Source organism: Marmota marmota, unplaced genomic scaffold, assembly GCF_001458135.2.
Source record: "Marmota marmota marmota unplaced genomic scaffold, marMar, whole genome shotgun sequence".
Lineage (NCBI taxonomy): Eukaryota > Metazoa > Chordata > Mammalia > Rodentia > Sciuridae > Marmota > Marmota marmota.
Window position 1 is genome coordinate 30,798,949 of NW_025999949.1, and position 15,940 is coordinate 30,814,888.

General features: G+C 43.7%; 1 long non-coding RNA gene across 1 annotated transcript; it reads left to right on the forward strand.

Annotated features, from left to right (window-relative positions):
- Nucleotides 1-306: 306 nt before the first annotated feature.
- Nucleotides 307-14,901, forward strand: LOC107142944. Its single transcript, XR_007347258.1, has 3 exons — nucleotides 307-398; nucleotides 1,117-2,465; nucleotides 14,891-14,901. It is a non-coding gene; the product is annotated as an uncharacterized LOC107142944 (long non-coding RNA).
- The last annotated feature ends 1,039 nt before the right edge of the window (nucleotides 14,902-15,940 follow it).

A 15,940-nucleotide genomic window follows, 5' to 3' on the forward strand; every position in this document is an offset into this window, starting at 1 on the left:
TAACATAACCAAAGCAAAATATATCCGAATTAAACTCCCCAAGTACATTATCCAATACCTCCTGTAACTCCAAATGAACGCAACAAACTCTCACAAAAAGGAAAAAAAAAAAAGGTCCCTTGAAAGTTTAAAAGAGTATTCAGTCCTTGTCCTTTCATCAAAATGGCCTTTTTCTCAAGTGACCCAAATAGAATTGCCGCTTAGGAAAAAATCAAGCCTTTAATTCTGAAGAATTTGCACCTAGAGAAAATTTCAAGGTAACGGTTTTTACTGCTGTGGACTTTTGACCAAATCTATTTATTTTGATTTTGCTGAAGTCTGGGTATAACCACTGGTTGGCCTCTGCTGCAGGATCACAGTCCTGGGGAGTGTCTGACAAGAAGGCCTTTGATACCACAGTAAGTACACTACCTTAGATGGGATTCCCGACAAACCTGACCATAAAATTTTACTCAATGCTGAAAAGTATTTTAATTAGGTTTCAGTGTACTCCTTAAATAGTACGGCATAAATCAGATGACAAATTTTGCATTCAGTTAAAACATTAATAGGTAATGTATAAATATGGGGCAATATTGCTTTGCCCCTAGATGATTTTAGGGAAGGAACAATTTAAGGAACACACTGATAACCCCTAAATACATCAAAAGTTGGTCCCTAAATTGTATGCCAACTGATTTTTCATAAATCAAACAAACTTTGATAAGTACCATATAAAGGGATTATTTGACAGTACCTTTTACTGACTCTCTTTTGTGAAATTTTCATTTAACCGCTAATTGTTTTGTAACTTTAAACTTTAAATATCAAATATCTTAGAGCACAGCTGCTTTCATAAGCCAAAAAATTCACCCCAGCACAACTGTCCTATTACCCCTGAAGGAAGCTCTACAATGTCACCCCCCCAAACCAATTGTTTCCATGACAGAATATACAAACAATACAAAAAGTTGAAAACTAAATTGATTTTTAAGTGTGAACTAGAAATAGATTTCCAAAAAAAATTACCAAAGGATATTTTTGGCAGAGATTGCAATAAATGCTGAGTAAAAATGATTTTCAAAACAAATCAAGATATGCATTTGTCACGTCATTTTCCCATTTGTCTTTTATCAGCTGGAGTAAACTGTTCAAGAACTGTTTATCTCCATGAATACATGACCTCCAGGATGCCACCAAGGTCAACAAGACCTACAGGAGGGGGATATGCTGAGTAAGTGCTGATCTGCCCAATTCTACAGTTTCCTTTAAGAGAAATGGAAAGAAGAAAAACACAAATTTATTTATATGTCACAAGAAAAAAGGTTACTACAACTAAGCATCCATTACAAGACTGTATACTGACATATGTCAGTAATGACCAATGGGCCCAAAATGTAAAAGAGATCTAAAAGAACAGGACCAGTTACAAAAGTGAGTGCATCGAAAGAATTAACAAGATTCCCAAGGAATCTCCCCTTACATCATGTACTGGAAACCTACCCTGGCTACATGCCACAAAGACTCAATTTCAAAGTGAGGGTCCTCGGTTGAGAGAACTTTTTAAAAAAGTGACAACCAACCAAAGATCCATAATCAACAGATGAAGCACCCACGTATCAGAAATGCTTAGGGGTGAGGAGCAAGTTTGTGCATGCTGAGTCTGCCAGCTGCCATCTCTTGTCCTTCGGGCATTTCCTCCACTACCACCTTCTGCACCTCTCACAAACCAGGAAGCTTTCTTGGATGAGATTTAAATTTTACCCACTTGGTATCTGCTTACACTAGACTTATGCTGGAAAAAAAAAATCCCACATCAACTTGAAACTATTATATTGGAAATTTCCACACAGAGTTCAGACATAGACACTCGGTAGGTCGGAGCTAGTGCCTGATCATGGCCAAGTAATTTTGTGGAGAGTAGTTTTAACTATAGACAATCCATTCTATCGTCCCGTAAACAGGTTGCAAACGTATGGTCGTGGAAGACTAAAAAAGACAAACCATCAGCCAAAGCACCGTTTATTCCCAACCTGCAAGGTTCTGGCTGGTAGCAGTCTTCGGAGTGACTTTGGTAGGTGGCCCGGGGTCAACGTGATTACCTAACCCAGGCATCTTTAACCAGCTCCACTCCGACGGGCTCCAAGCTCCTGGCAAAACGAAGACAGCTTGAGCATATCAAGTACTTCGGTGCCCCACTTCTATTTTTCTCCGCGCACACGGAGTCTGACACCTGAAACCCGTCACGCAGGCGTCACCTCGCTGCTCCGGGCTTCGGGGTGCCGCATTTATTTTTAAAGTCCACCGGGCATCGATTCGGCTGTGCGCCCGTGGGAAAGATCAACCCATTTCCTGCACACACCAGGGAAGGGGCTCCTGACGATCCGGGCGGCTTCCTCTCTCCCAAGTAACTTTTCAGAAAACCACTTAGTCCTAAAATAACCGCAGGCAACAAACACTGCACACTGGCATGGCAACGCTNGGCAGTCCCCGCCCTCCGCTTCCATTTCCTGTCCCCTCCCATTCTGCACGTTCCAGGCTCTCACGTGCCCACTCGCACGCGCGCACGCACGCACGCACGCTCGGAGCGCGCGCCCCGAAAACGAGGCGGGGAAGTAATGGGCCTGCTCCCTCCCCGCTCCTCGCCGCCTCCCAGAATCGGACCAATCCAGAGGACTGGAGCCGTGGGCGGGGCAGGCTAGGGGGCCAGGGCAGCGTGAAAAATTTCCCGCGACCGAGCGAAAACTCTTCCTGAGCGACTGAGCATGCTCGATAACGAAAAGGGTCCGCCGGACCCAAGTTTGGGAAAGAGGAGCAGGAGGCGTTGTTGTAGTTGAGCGTAGCTGGGGTCCGGTGTCTGGGAAGGTTGCCGGCTGGCACACTGGGGCGACGTCGATTTTTAGAGTCTGGAAGTCTTGGAATGGAATCTGTCCTCCACTATTTTGCTGTGTGACCTTGGGCATGTTACTTTAACACTCTGAACTGAATGTCTGGAGTAAAATGGGTTAGTAAAAATCTGCCGCGGTGGTTGTAAGGATTAAAAGAGCCTCATCTGGCTTATGGTAGACTATAAATACCTAGCAGCTATTATGGAGCCCACAACCTCGGTTTTTTGAAATGGGGGCACAGGACTGAGAGATCAAAGCATTAAATGACTTTTTCAAGGTCGAGTAGTGGCAGAGACCCAGGGTTCAAGTTCAGTGCCCTTCGTCCCCTTTTGGCACAATGGAGCGGAGCACTGGTGTCTTGGATCAAATGCTTGCTTATGACCAAGCAGGCAGGGAAAGAAGAGGGGATACAAAAGTGGTCATCATCGGCCACTATCACATTGGCAGCAGCAGAACATGTTACCTTATTGTCAAATCAGGTGTTCCTGTAATCAAACTCTGGCTCAGCCCACAACTGACAGTATGACCCGGGCCAGGTCACTTCTCCTTAAGCTCTGATTGCAGAATGTGGACAGCAGTGCTACAGTATAAGGTTGCTGGGCAGGGGAAAATAAAATATTGTGGGAAACCCTCCTTTAAAGAGTTCCCCCACATCCAGCAAAGGTTTAAAACTGTATGTAAGGGGTGGACAGCCATGGTGCGACTCTTGGGGCTCAGTTATTTAAGACTTCTGAATTTGCATCTGCATAAATGGCAGAATGGCATTTTCCTCAGTTTCCTAGTGGCACCTAAGTTTCTTCGGAAGTTAAGTTAAAGTATAAACACAATATCAAGAAGCTTCATGGTGTAAGGCAACATGACATTTACCTGGTGTCTCCAGTAGGCAGGAAGGCCTTCCCAGCCAGCAAGGGGCCTATGACCTCGGAGCTACACAGGCAGGCACCTTAGGGTTTGACCCTGGTGGTCTCCTCATTGCTCAAACTTGGGCTTCCAGCCCTCTCTCCTATTTTCTCTCTTAATCTTTTACTGCCTCTGGGTATTTATTAACCATTAGAGTACTATTTATCTCTAGATTTGCTGTTAACTTTTTTAAAAAGTATGTCTGTCTCTGTCTTGTAGCTCTAAACCTAAAACTGATCTTGGTGCAGAACCTCCGCAGATCCTGAGATTTCCTCATTTCTTCTCCAGTGTTTCTCCTATGACCATTTCAAGTTTCAGCTTGAAGGCAGTCTCTTCCAGAAAGCCCGGCTAGAGCTACATGATTGGAATGAATTAATCCCTTTCTCAGAGCACTTGGGAAGGCCCTCTGGACAGTGTTCCTCATGCACAAATCACCTACAGAAAGCTGCTCTGAATGTCCATATATGGAGTTGTTGAGCCTATGGTCCAATATACATTATTACTCATTCTTCTAAGTCTTCATCTGTTTGCCTTCCCCATCAGACCGTAACACTCTGTAAGGAACCGCGTCTAGGTCCAGCATGTCTGGCCTATTCCTCACTACCACAATACCTCTCCACAACTGGTTATTGAGGCTGGGAATGTAGCTTGCCTAGCATGCATGAGGCCCTGAGTTTAGTCCCCCCACCATCAAAAATAAACCAAAGTACAAAGTATCAAACTTGGGGCTGGGATTGTGGCTCAGTGGTAGAGTGCTGGCCTAGCATTTAGGAGGCTCTGGGTTCGATCCTCTGCACCACATAAAAATAAAATAAAGATATTGTGTCCAACTACAACTAAAAAATAAATATTTTTTTAAAAAAACAAAATATCAAACTTTAAGTTAATTTTTTTAAAACCCAATAGCTACTGAATAGCTGAGTGGGCTCCCCATTTTATAAGGTTCTTAGGGATAGACTTTACCTTGCTTATATTGCAGAACCAAGAATTTATAGGAAGTTGGATTCCCAGTAAGTCTTGGACTATTCTAAAATGCACCAGAAATGGATGGGGGCATAGCTCAGCGATAAAAGTAATGTGTGAGGCCCTGGGTTCCATCCTCGGCACTGTAAAATAAATAAATAGAAATTAAAAACAAATAAACAAATAGAATGCACCTACTCGGTGATACTGTCGACAATGAAAAATGACTATGGTAGTGCAGTAGATACTGGGCAATGTGATAAGTGGGAAATCCATTGAGAAGCAGCTTCCACCAAGGACCTAGGATCAGAGATGATCAGAGTTTGTTAGGATGAAATAATGGACAGCTTGCCCAACATGTGTCAGTGATGTTGCTACTGGAAAAGGGGGAAAATTATGCAAAGAGGAATATTTTCAAATCATGCTCACTTAATCTGAATGGGTAGTGTTTGTCCCTGTCTACTTTAGCTCAGTTATCTTTATAAAGCCCGGTGGTATTCTCACATCTAGCATTGTCCTCCCTCTTGATATTGTGTTTGCATGTGTGTGTGTGTGTGTGAGTCCTCACCAAATCTAGTCCTGCCATTTCTCATCATGCTAATGGCACCACCAGCTGCCCGGAGCACAACCCTGGAGTCATCCTCAGATTTTACGTGTCTCCATGTTATGGTTTAGCTGTGAAGTGTCCCTCAAAATCTCCTGTTCATGCACAGATGTTCAGAGGTGAGAGGATGAGATGACAAGAGCTGTAACCTAATCAGTGCACCCGAGTTTGAATGGACGGAGTGGGTGGCAACTGTGGACAGATGGAGTGTAGCTGGAGGAGGTGGGTCCCTGAGGAAGGATGCACCTTACCTGTGGCTCATTCCCCACAACCTCTACTTCCTGGCCCCACTATGAGCTGAGCCACTTTCGTCTGCTGGGTCCTTCCCTGTGACATGCTGCCTCACCTGGGGCCCAGAGCAACGGAGTCAGCCATCTGTGGACTGAGATCTGTGAAGCTATGAACCCCAAAGAAACTTTCCCTCCTTGAGGTTGTTCTTATCATGTATTTTGGTCACAGAGGCAGAAAAGCTGACAAAAACACTCCCTCTGTCTGTCTCCGTGGGCCATAAAGTCTTCTGTTGCAGAGGTCACCATGAACTGGAGACGTTCTGCACCTGCTTGGTCACTGCCTTAGCTCAAGCACTCATCTCTCCTCCATACTCTTCCCAAGCCTCCTAACTGGCCTCTCTGTCCCATTGTGGGCCTGTCCAGCTCCAGTTCCCCCACATTTCAGACACCAGAGGGACCTTCCTGAGAGGCAGAAATGCACCTTGGAATTCCTTAGGCCTCTCCTGCCTCTTCAGGAAGACCAGACTTCAGTGGCTCTCTGTGCTCCTCCTCAGCCAGTTTCTTCAGCCCTGTCTCCCACCACTTCTGCAAGGGCTGCTTGTTCCCTGCATGTTGAAGTGTGCAGCCTCTCACAGGCATAATGTTCTTGGTGCCCGCAAACCCACCTACCTAGTTCTCCGCTCTGGCGTTTCTCATCTCTGCGTTCTAGGTCTGTGAGAATGGTCCTCACTACATGCCTCTGGTGGAGCTCTTCATATGTTCAAACGGTTTTATGGTGTGTGCCATCTTTTCTTCTCCACTAGTTTGTGAGCTTCTGGAGACCAGGAATCTGGGCTTATCTCATTCATGTATGTAACTCTGGAGCACCCGGTATATAATAGACACTTCATAATTGTTTATTGAATGGATTAGTGTAAGTTCCACCAAGGAACAAAGCTATTATATTTCTTGGATTCTTCATAATGCCATGTCTAGTATTATGCAAGTATCAAGTAGGCACTTTAACTACAAAATAAAGGGTGCAATGAAGCATTGCAAAGCTATCGTGTGCAGGGACTGAGCTTAGTACTTTCCATTAACTGACTCTGGTCAGTTGGTCCCTAACAACCTTATATAGTAGCACTACTGTCCACATTCTGCATATAAGGAAATAAGAGCTTAAGAGGTAGAAGTGACTGGGCCATCGTCATACTGTCATCTATGAGCCAAGCCAGAATTTGATTACAAGAGCACCTGATTTGGCAATAAGGTAATATGTTCTGCTGCTGCCAATGTGATGGTGGTGATGGCGATGATGACCACTTTAGAACTTCCTCTTCTTCCCCTGTCTGCTTGGTCATAAGCAAAGTCTTCTGCAATTGATCCAAGAAACCAGTGCTCCATTGTGCCACCATGAAGAAATGTGATTGCATTTCATGCAGGAAATATGCACAAGTCAGGCTACATGGTCATCTTCTCTCTTGCAGAATCATTTATCCATAACAGAAGTCAAAGTTACTAATCTTAAGAACATAAACATTGAGCACGTAAGGCTAAGACATTTAAAATTGGCCTTTGGGATCTGAAGAACCAGCTGAGGCTTCTTTCCTTTTCCTTTTTCTTTTTGGAGACTAAAATAAGAAAACTTGTTTGAATTGGCAACATTGTTCATTAATGGGACCTGAGCTGTCTTTTGGTATTTAAAAGGCAATCCTCAAAAAAGTTGGGTCTGGAAGCCAGTGTGGGTGTGTTAAGTACCTCATTAGGTGCAGAGAAAGAACACAGGGCTCCTTCTTAAGGGACTCTCCCGCTCCAGGATTATTGAAAAGGCCCGGGAGTTTGCTTGGGGCTCCTATAGAGATATAGGCACACCCTTGACTTGTGAGCACTCCCCTGATAGCTAAGGTCAACATCTTTGTCAGAACAGAAGCCTGTAGGGGGAGGAAGTGAGGGAAGAGGTGGAGAAGTGAGGACCCACATCTACCCACCTCACCAGACCAGCTCAGTCAGTCCTGGATGAACAGTGGGAACCAGCCCTTTTGCCCTCATGTCCGTCTAATGCTGATGTATTAAAATGAGGTATCCACCTGTGCACTGTGCTCTGCACAACCCTGGGGGCGGGGTGGCTATCTGCCTGGGAATATATGTGAGTGGCGGGCTCAATACTCAGCACAGTACTCAGCCTCCATAAACATAGACAACCAGGCTGGAGATGTGGCTCAAGCGGTAGCACGCTCGCCTGGCATGCATGCGGCCCGGGTTCGATCCTCAGCACCACATATAAACAAAGATGTTATGTCCGCCGAATACTAAAAAATAAATATTAAAAAAATTCTCTCTCTCTCTCTCTCTTAAAAAAAAAAAACTGGGTAAACATAGGCAACAGTCCTAAGTGACGTGTACAGGCACATCTGTGTCTATGTGGGCAGTTTAAATGATCCTGATTATACCTTTGATGATGCAAATCAGTGGAATGCTCAGCAATTGTCACCTCAAAACTGTAAACGAATTTTATTCTACAAAGTTATACCTAAATATTTGTGTATATTTCAAAGTGCTTATTATAATGATATCACTACTATTTATTTTTTTTAAAATGTAACAGTTGAGCATCTGCAAGATTTTAGGCATGGTTCAAAAGTCTGGATTAAACAACTTCATTGCTTAGAAAAAACTGTTAACTGATTCATTCAAAGATAAAAAGCCTATGCTTTTTGTACTTTATGCCATTTTTTTAATGTGAAGGTGTCCCCCAAATCCTTCTTATTTTTACATGGAGATGACATTGGGCTATTCCTCTCAAACGGCCCTATATATTAGTATGCCCCAGTCAATATAATCCTTATGCAATGCTTTTTTTTCCTTTTCTTCCTAGATCTTCCTTCCTCTTTTACTAAGGAGGCCCCAGAAAGTAAGTTGGCTTCTTTAAGGTTTTCCTCAACTGCCCTTAGCAGAGTGAGCCCAGGACCAACTGCCCAGGGAGAATAGTCAGACTTGGATCTCAGAGGATGCTTGGATCTGTGGGGGAAAGCTGCTATCCAACCAGAACATCTGGATCATTTGGATCATTAAATGGGCAACAAATAACTGAAAATATGTGTGTGTGTGTGTGTGCACCCACACTCATGCATGTGTGAAAGTGTGTGTGTTTGGTATAGAATCAAACTTTCCTTGTGGATTAGTTGGAAAAATAAATGACCATATTTGAAACCCAAATCTGTGGAGTTGCTCAAACTTGTAACAATAAATTCTTTGTAAAGTGAGCCTCTGCCTCTGCTAGTCTTTATGACATCACTTTTCAGTCTTTGGTGGCCTTGCTCTGTGAGTGTCACTTCAGGAAAACTGTTAGTGCAGTTCCAGGAGCTAATACTTGGTAACAACAGCAACAACAAAAACAAAAACCAAAAAAATCCCAGTACACAGATGCAGTCATCCCCTCCACACATACACTTAAACAGAAGGACACAGAGTCCCAGCAACTGGCACCGTGTTTACTGTTATCATTATCAGCATCAATATTTTCCTTAAGTTAAGATGCTTAAAGAATTCTGAAATTATAATCTTGACTGTTCGCAGCAACCCAGGAAGAACCCATGCCTGTCCCCAGGAAGAGGGCAGGCTCTACTTCCTGAGTGACCATTTTGCAGTGTCTGTCCCGTGATCCCATGAGGCAGGCGGTGTTATGCCAACCATCTGTGTTTGAATGACCCTCCTCTCCTGCCAAGCACTTCAGAGCCAGAGGTGGGACTTCTTGGTACTTCTTCAGAGTTGGGATCAACGACTGTAGCAGGGCTGGCTGAGCTCTCCCTTCTCCCCAGGATGGAATGCAGGTCCATCCCCTGCAGGCCACATTTTGCCCTGAGGCAAACATTCACTTTTTCTACTGGCACGGTCATTTAAGCCACACCAAGGCCCATTGGCGTGATGCACTAACAATTAGGTAAGTTTTGTTTCTTTAGGGTAACATCCATGCTTCCAGGGGACCCGCAAAGGTCATTCCTGTCAAAGGTGCTCAAAATCAGCAGCCAAATTATTCCTGCCAAATACTCTGAGGTTGCTGAATTAGAGGCTTGTACCATTTTAAATAGTAACTTAAAAACCTCTTGTCCTGGGCCCCAGAAATAATCATGATACTTCTAATCAGCGTCCTCAGAAGTGAGTGTTAATGATTATATATCGAGTGGCCACTATGTGAGGCATTTTAATGGTGCTTTATGCATGGAAAATATTTAAGCTTCCAAACAGTTTTGCAAGGTAGGATTACTACACCCTCCTATAGATGGAGAAACAAAAATTCAGAGCACATAAATGACTTGCTCAGTGTCACCACAGGGATGATGTTGATGAGCTTAAAAAGTATTATTTTTTAAAAAATCACCTAAGTATGTAAAGAGCCAATTCCAAACTCAGGGATATTTTAAACAAGCTTTTTATTGGAAAATTGTAAACATGCAAAAAGAGGGAGGTATACCCATCAAGCACCTCCTATCAGGGATAATTTGGAATTAAAAGGTTTTGAATGATTTCTACTTTATTTTTCTTGGAGGAGAGCCAATTCCTTAATGAGCATCTCTGCAAAAGAGGAACCTGGGACTGAATCTTATTTATAGAGGAAAAAGCTTATTTTTATTTCAATCTCACATCCTTACTCTCCACTTGAATTTGCCAATTAATGCAGGAATAGCAAAGAATGTGAAGACTTGATTTCGAGTTGTCTGCTCCTCATCCCTACCGCAAAGGCTCCATTTGGGATCAAGGCAGGTTGACAGCGAGTCCTGTAACCATCTTCTCCCTTCATCAGCTGCAGCAAGACGGCAGGTGCTTCATATTGTGACAGCCACAGCCAGCTTGTGTTTAGTAAGTGACTGCTTTAGAATGGGTAGTTCAGGACTGAGCTGCAGCCTGCTTGCTGGCTCACCAGCTGTGACTGTGCATTCGATGACATCACATTGGCGGCTTGAAATTGGCCATGGTGGCAGTACTTACACTATGGACATTGGTGAGCACTACCAATCAGGATTTCTATTCTCCAGAGAAGTAGTTAAATGTAGAAGTTGTTAAATGTTTATCATAACATTACCAGGTAGATTGTATTAGCTGCTAAAAATTATCCTCTGTTCTTCATTGTGAGTCTACTCCCAAGGGCCCTGCCTGTGAGAAGAGTATATTTTTTTCCCACTGAAGTCAGTCTTGATGATGTGACTAGTTTGGGTCAATAGAATGTGATGAGAAATACTGTATCATTTCTAGGTAGGCAATCATGTTACTATAATAAAACATCTGAGATGAATAACATAAGGAGGAAAAGGTCTATTTTGACTCACATTTCTGGAGGTTCTAGTCCAAGATCAAGTGGCCTCAAAGCTTAAGTCTCCTATAGGGCAGCACGTGGTGGTGGGAAGAGTAGAACAAACCCTTTCAGTTTGTGAGCCAAGAGCAAAAAAGGATGAGGAAGAACCAGGTACCCACAATCCCCTTTGAAGTTCAGCTCTCTATGAGCTAATTTGTGGTTTAGATAAGAAGTGTCCCCAAAAGCTCATGTGTGAGACAATGCAAGAATGTTAAGAGGTGAAATGATTAGATGAGCCTTGTAACCTAATCACTGGATTAATCCACTGATATGGATTAACTGGGCAGTAATGTAGGCAAGTAGAGTGTTTGGAGGAAATTGGTCACTGGGGGCATGCTTTGAGGTTTGTATTTTGTCCCTGATGAGTGGAGCGATTTCTCTCTGCTTCCTGGCTGTCATGTCCTGAGCTGCTTCCCCCTGCCATGCCCTTCTGCCCCACCTGGGGCCTACAGCAATGGAGTCAGCCAACCACGGATTAAACCTCGGAAACCATGAGCCCAGATAAACTTTTCCTCCTCTAACTTATTCTTGTCAGGTCTTTTGGTCACAGCTGACCAAAACACCTAAGGACCTTCCACAAGCACCCCCCCCCCCCAAAGGTCCACAGCACCTCCCAATAATAACAATGCCATCCTGGGGACCAGGCCTTTAACACATGCACCTTTCGGAGCCATTCAGTATCCAAACTAGAGCACAGAGGAACATATGTCATTGTTTTTCTTTAATTTCCACAAGCCAGCATGTCCCAGATAGTGCCTACTTCTTCAGTTTGGGTCCTAAATAAAGAGCACAAAGCCTGTAAAAAACACAAATACAAGAGAGAGAATACATCTTCTTTGTTGTAAAGATTTTGGACTTGTTTTTTGTTATTCCCTCATTACCCCAGCTAAATTGACTGATACAGCCATTGGGACTTATCATTGAGTGCTTCCCTAGCTAATCACATGTCATTAAATCATTTAGCTACCAATGCTAAATCATGTGGCATTAAATCTGGGACTTAGGAATGGGGAACAAAAAAAAAAAGTTATTGAAGGATGGAAAAATGGCAACCCATGCTATCTAGTGGCCATACATGTAGGCAACTATCACCTGGGATCCTTGGGGAGATAGACGATATACTAAATGAGTTGTAACTTCAGGTAAAGAAGTCAAAAATAGAATGTCACTCCCATGCATAAGTTGCTATGCAATGCCCATAATGAAGTACTTTAAAAGAGAGTCGAACTTAGGAAAAAAATGGTTCACTTTAGAGAGATTAAAGGGAGTGGGAAGGGCTCAATAATTTGAGGACTAGAGGATGTAATTGATTCTATTTTCCAAACAATAAAAAATAAACCCAGGAAGGTCTTTCCGTGACAAAGGCTGATTAAAATTCAACCTTGCAGCAAGGACCTATAGAAGGTATGGCCCCTTTGAACTGACTAAGGTGGCACCAATTTTCAGCTGAACAAAATGGCTCAAAGGAAAGAGATTATAAATGTGGTTCTTCCACTGAAGCCAATAAATTTAAGTTACCGGCAATTAAGTGTAGAGAGAAAGTCACAAGTAGAAAAGAATTATGGATATGGTCATTGGCTCATGAGATTGTTGAACATCAAATAGGCAAGAATGTGAAAAAATTATATTGCCAAGTCACCAGTGTGTAGCAAAATAAATTCTACTTGAGACTTGAAATGGCCTTTGAATTCCCAGCTTTCTGTGGGAAGAAGGCTGTTCGGGGCACAGTTGACATCCTCTTCTTGGGTGGCTGTAACTGCTGCTCGTGGCCACTGGGTTTAATGAAGGCAAGGTGTCCCAACAGGTCCTCTGACCAGAAGCTGACTGTGGTCTCCCAGCAGGAGGTGCCACACAGTCTCTGATATGGCTCTTTTTCCTGGGAGTGGTACCAGCCCAGGGGCATCTTGCTCCACCAGGTAGTACTGGAGGCAGTGGTGGTATTAGGAGAAGACTCTGGGACTACGCCTCCTTTTCCACCTGCTGCACATGTTCTTTAGTTACAGTCAGTTAAGGCTGTTCACGCAGCTGCCTGTGGTCCCCCTGGACAGAGAGCGCCTTGTAGGACAGGATTGTATTTTGTCCTCCTCTGTATTCCCAGCACCTGGGTCAGTGCCTGGTACACAGCAGGCACTCAGCAAATAAATGCTTGCTGGAATCTTTAGAAATTTTGGAGAGTGAAACAAAAATTAGGAAAATGAGGATGGCAGATGTCCCAATTAAAAAATATTCAGGTGAATTTTGCGAACCAAGGTGGGTTTCAAACAACGTTGAATCATGAGCCTACATTTTGGGTAAAAAAGTCACTCAAATGAAACAGCTGTTTCCTGCTTTTTTTGTGTAGCAAAAAGAGGCATAAGTTGACTAAAAATAATTTACTTCAACTTCAAAACAATTTCTTTCTAGTTTGAAAACTTTGGAAAACTTCCAAACACTTTTTTTTTTTGTACCAGGGATTGAACTCAAGGGCACTTAACCACTGAACCACAACCCCAGCCCTTTTTATTTCTCATTTTGAGACAGGATCTCACTAGGTTGCTTACAGCCTCACTAAGATGCTGAGGCACCACCACGCCCAGCCACATTTTTTTTTTTTAATTGGCAGAAACAGATATCAATTTTTTTAAAGTTAATTTCAACTGCTAAAAAAGCATTTTCCAGTAGTTTTTCATCAGGAGTCTTTGGCAATGCTGATGTGCTGTCTCAATCTCAGTGCCTTGTCTCCTGGTGTGGGAAGTGTTTGAACTCAGTCCTTGCCAACACAGACTTGGAAGCTTGCTAACCCACCACGTAGTTGATATGTTGACCTGTCCAAACTGTAGCCAGCCCTTTCTTTTCTTTTTTTTTAACCTAATTGAGTATTTGATTTCAAGACATAAACTATTTTGAAAATAGACACCCTATATTATTCCAAAATACCAATAACCAAACTCCCCCCCAAGATATCAGTATTTTTCAACTGCACAGAAGGCCAAAAAGTGGTGTTGGTGTTCATTCTGGGGTCCCTTGCCTTGGCAGAGAAGAGGCTGGGGTTTTTGTAGCCATCTTGTCTGCCACAAGGAGAGAACCTACTTGGAGAAAGGGGCCAAGGGAAACAGGAAGACAGAGTCCTGAGGGAAGTCAGGGTCTCCAGACCCACTGCAAAGGGAGCCAGGCTAAGACAGGCAGAGCTGAGAGGCCAGAAGGAGACGTCCCTGATGACCCCACTGGGACTCCTGTATCGCACCATGCTCACTCATTTGCTTGGGAAATAAAACCACTTCTCTTTCATTTCAGCTTTAACGAATTTGATTTGGGATTCAATCACCTGTAACTAAAAACATTCTCTGTAATAAACCGCCTCTCAGGGTTATTGGCAGGATAAATTGAGTTTGTATACATAAAGCATTTCTTGGTGCATAGTAAACGTTCGTTCAACAAATAGAAACATTTTAAAGTCTGGTATAACCTGAGAAGAGCTCTCATGACTAACGTTCACCAGAGAGCAGATAAGAAGCAGCCAAGAGATCTCCGTGAAAAAGTTCAGTGCTTACAATTTCAACAAATGGGAATGACCCTGGATTGAGCCATGGCAGTGTGATAGGGAGAATTTGGATTGTGGAATCAAATAAACTTATTGTGAAATCCATCTTGGCCACTTGCTTAGCTGAGAGAACGACATGGAGCCTACTGACCAACAGTTTTGCTTCTCTGTTCCCTCACACATAAAATCAGGATAATATCTCCAAGTAATGGTTAAAATAAATGTCACAAGGCATATGGCATCATTCTTGGCACCTAGATATTTAGTAGACGTTGGCCGCCTGCCTCCTCTTTATTTATTTTTATTTTTGGCAGTATGGTCATTGAACCCAGGGTCACACTCCAATTGTGCTACATTTCCAGATTCTTGCTAAATTGTCAAGGCTGGCCCCAAATTGAGATTGTCCTGCCTCAGCCTCCCAAGCAGCTGGGATTACAGGCTTGCACCATCATGCCTGACTCCTCCCTCCTCTTAGAGCCCCTGCTGCCACCCTGCACACCCGCCCTCCTTACAGAAGATAACTGCACTCCTTGAAGCAAAGCACAGGGAACAGGGCACCAAAGCGTCTTTCCCTGTGACGCTTCTGAAGGTGTGGTGAGGCCTGCCGCAGAGTTGTAAATGGGATAGAAGAAAGATAAGGATAAAGGAGACAAAGGGCAGGGAAAAACTGCAGCTGTTCAGCGGAAAGCCCCAGGTTCAGACTTATTCCCCAGATCTGTTTTGACCTCCAGGCCTGTCACTCTCACTTTCCTGAGAAATTGACAAGTCTTAACGTTACTGGAGTCACTCATTTATGAAAATGGCCTCATTTTGATTAAAGCTTACATGTGCTGTTCGTCTACACGTCTTTTCAGGTGGATGAAACAAAGGGAGATGTGTTTTAAGAAACTCCAGATTCTAACATCATCTAGGTGGAGGAGACGTGATAGACAGGTGTCAACCTGAAGGTCCTGGAGAGCACCCGACCACCAGGAACGCCTGCAGCCCAAGAGCGAGGGCTGACTTCTCCAGACTGACATCATGAAGCTGCCCCCACCAAGTTTCCTTCCAAAGAAGCCCCTGAGACCCCCAAGCATGTCTGGCTTGGTGGCAGCCTGTGTCCCGCTGTGAGCCTGTGCATCTCCACCTGGCTCTTAATGGAAGCTCCTTCTCTTTGCTGAAACCCGACGTGTGTCCTTATATTCTTCTCTGTGATGTGCCAAGAGCTTGGAAGTTTCAAGTAGAGGTCTCCTCTGCCTCTGGAGACCTCCTCAAACCCCCCTGTGGTGACATAAAGAGGAGTTTATTGTTTTAAACCCAAAGTGCTTTCAAATGAATATTTTATTATTTTCTTACTGCTTATTTTTGGATAGCAACCAAACAAGGAAAGAAACTTGACTTGCTTTGGAAGAAAAAAAGAGAAGTTCAGGACCAGGAATAGTGAGTCCTCTGTTGGGGTGCCAGAGAGGACTGGTGGTGGCCTCATCCCTGACTCTGTCACTGGGGCCTGAGGAGAGTATTCCATTCCCTGGTGACAGTCTCACCAAT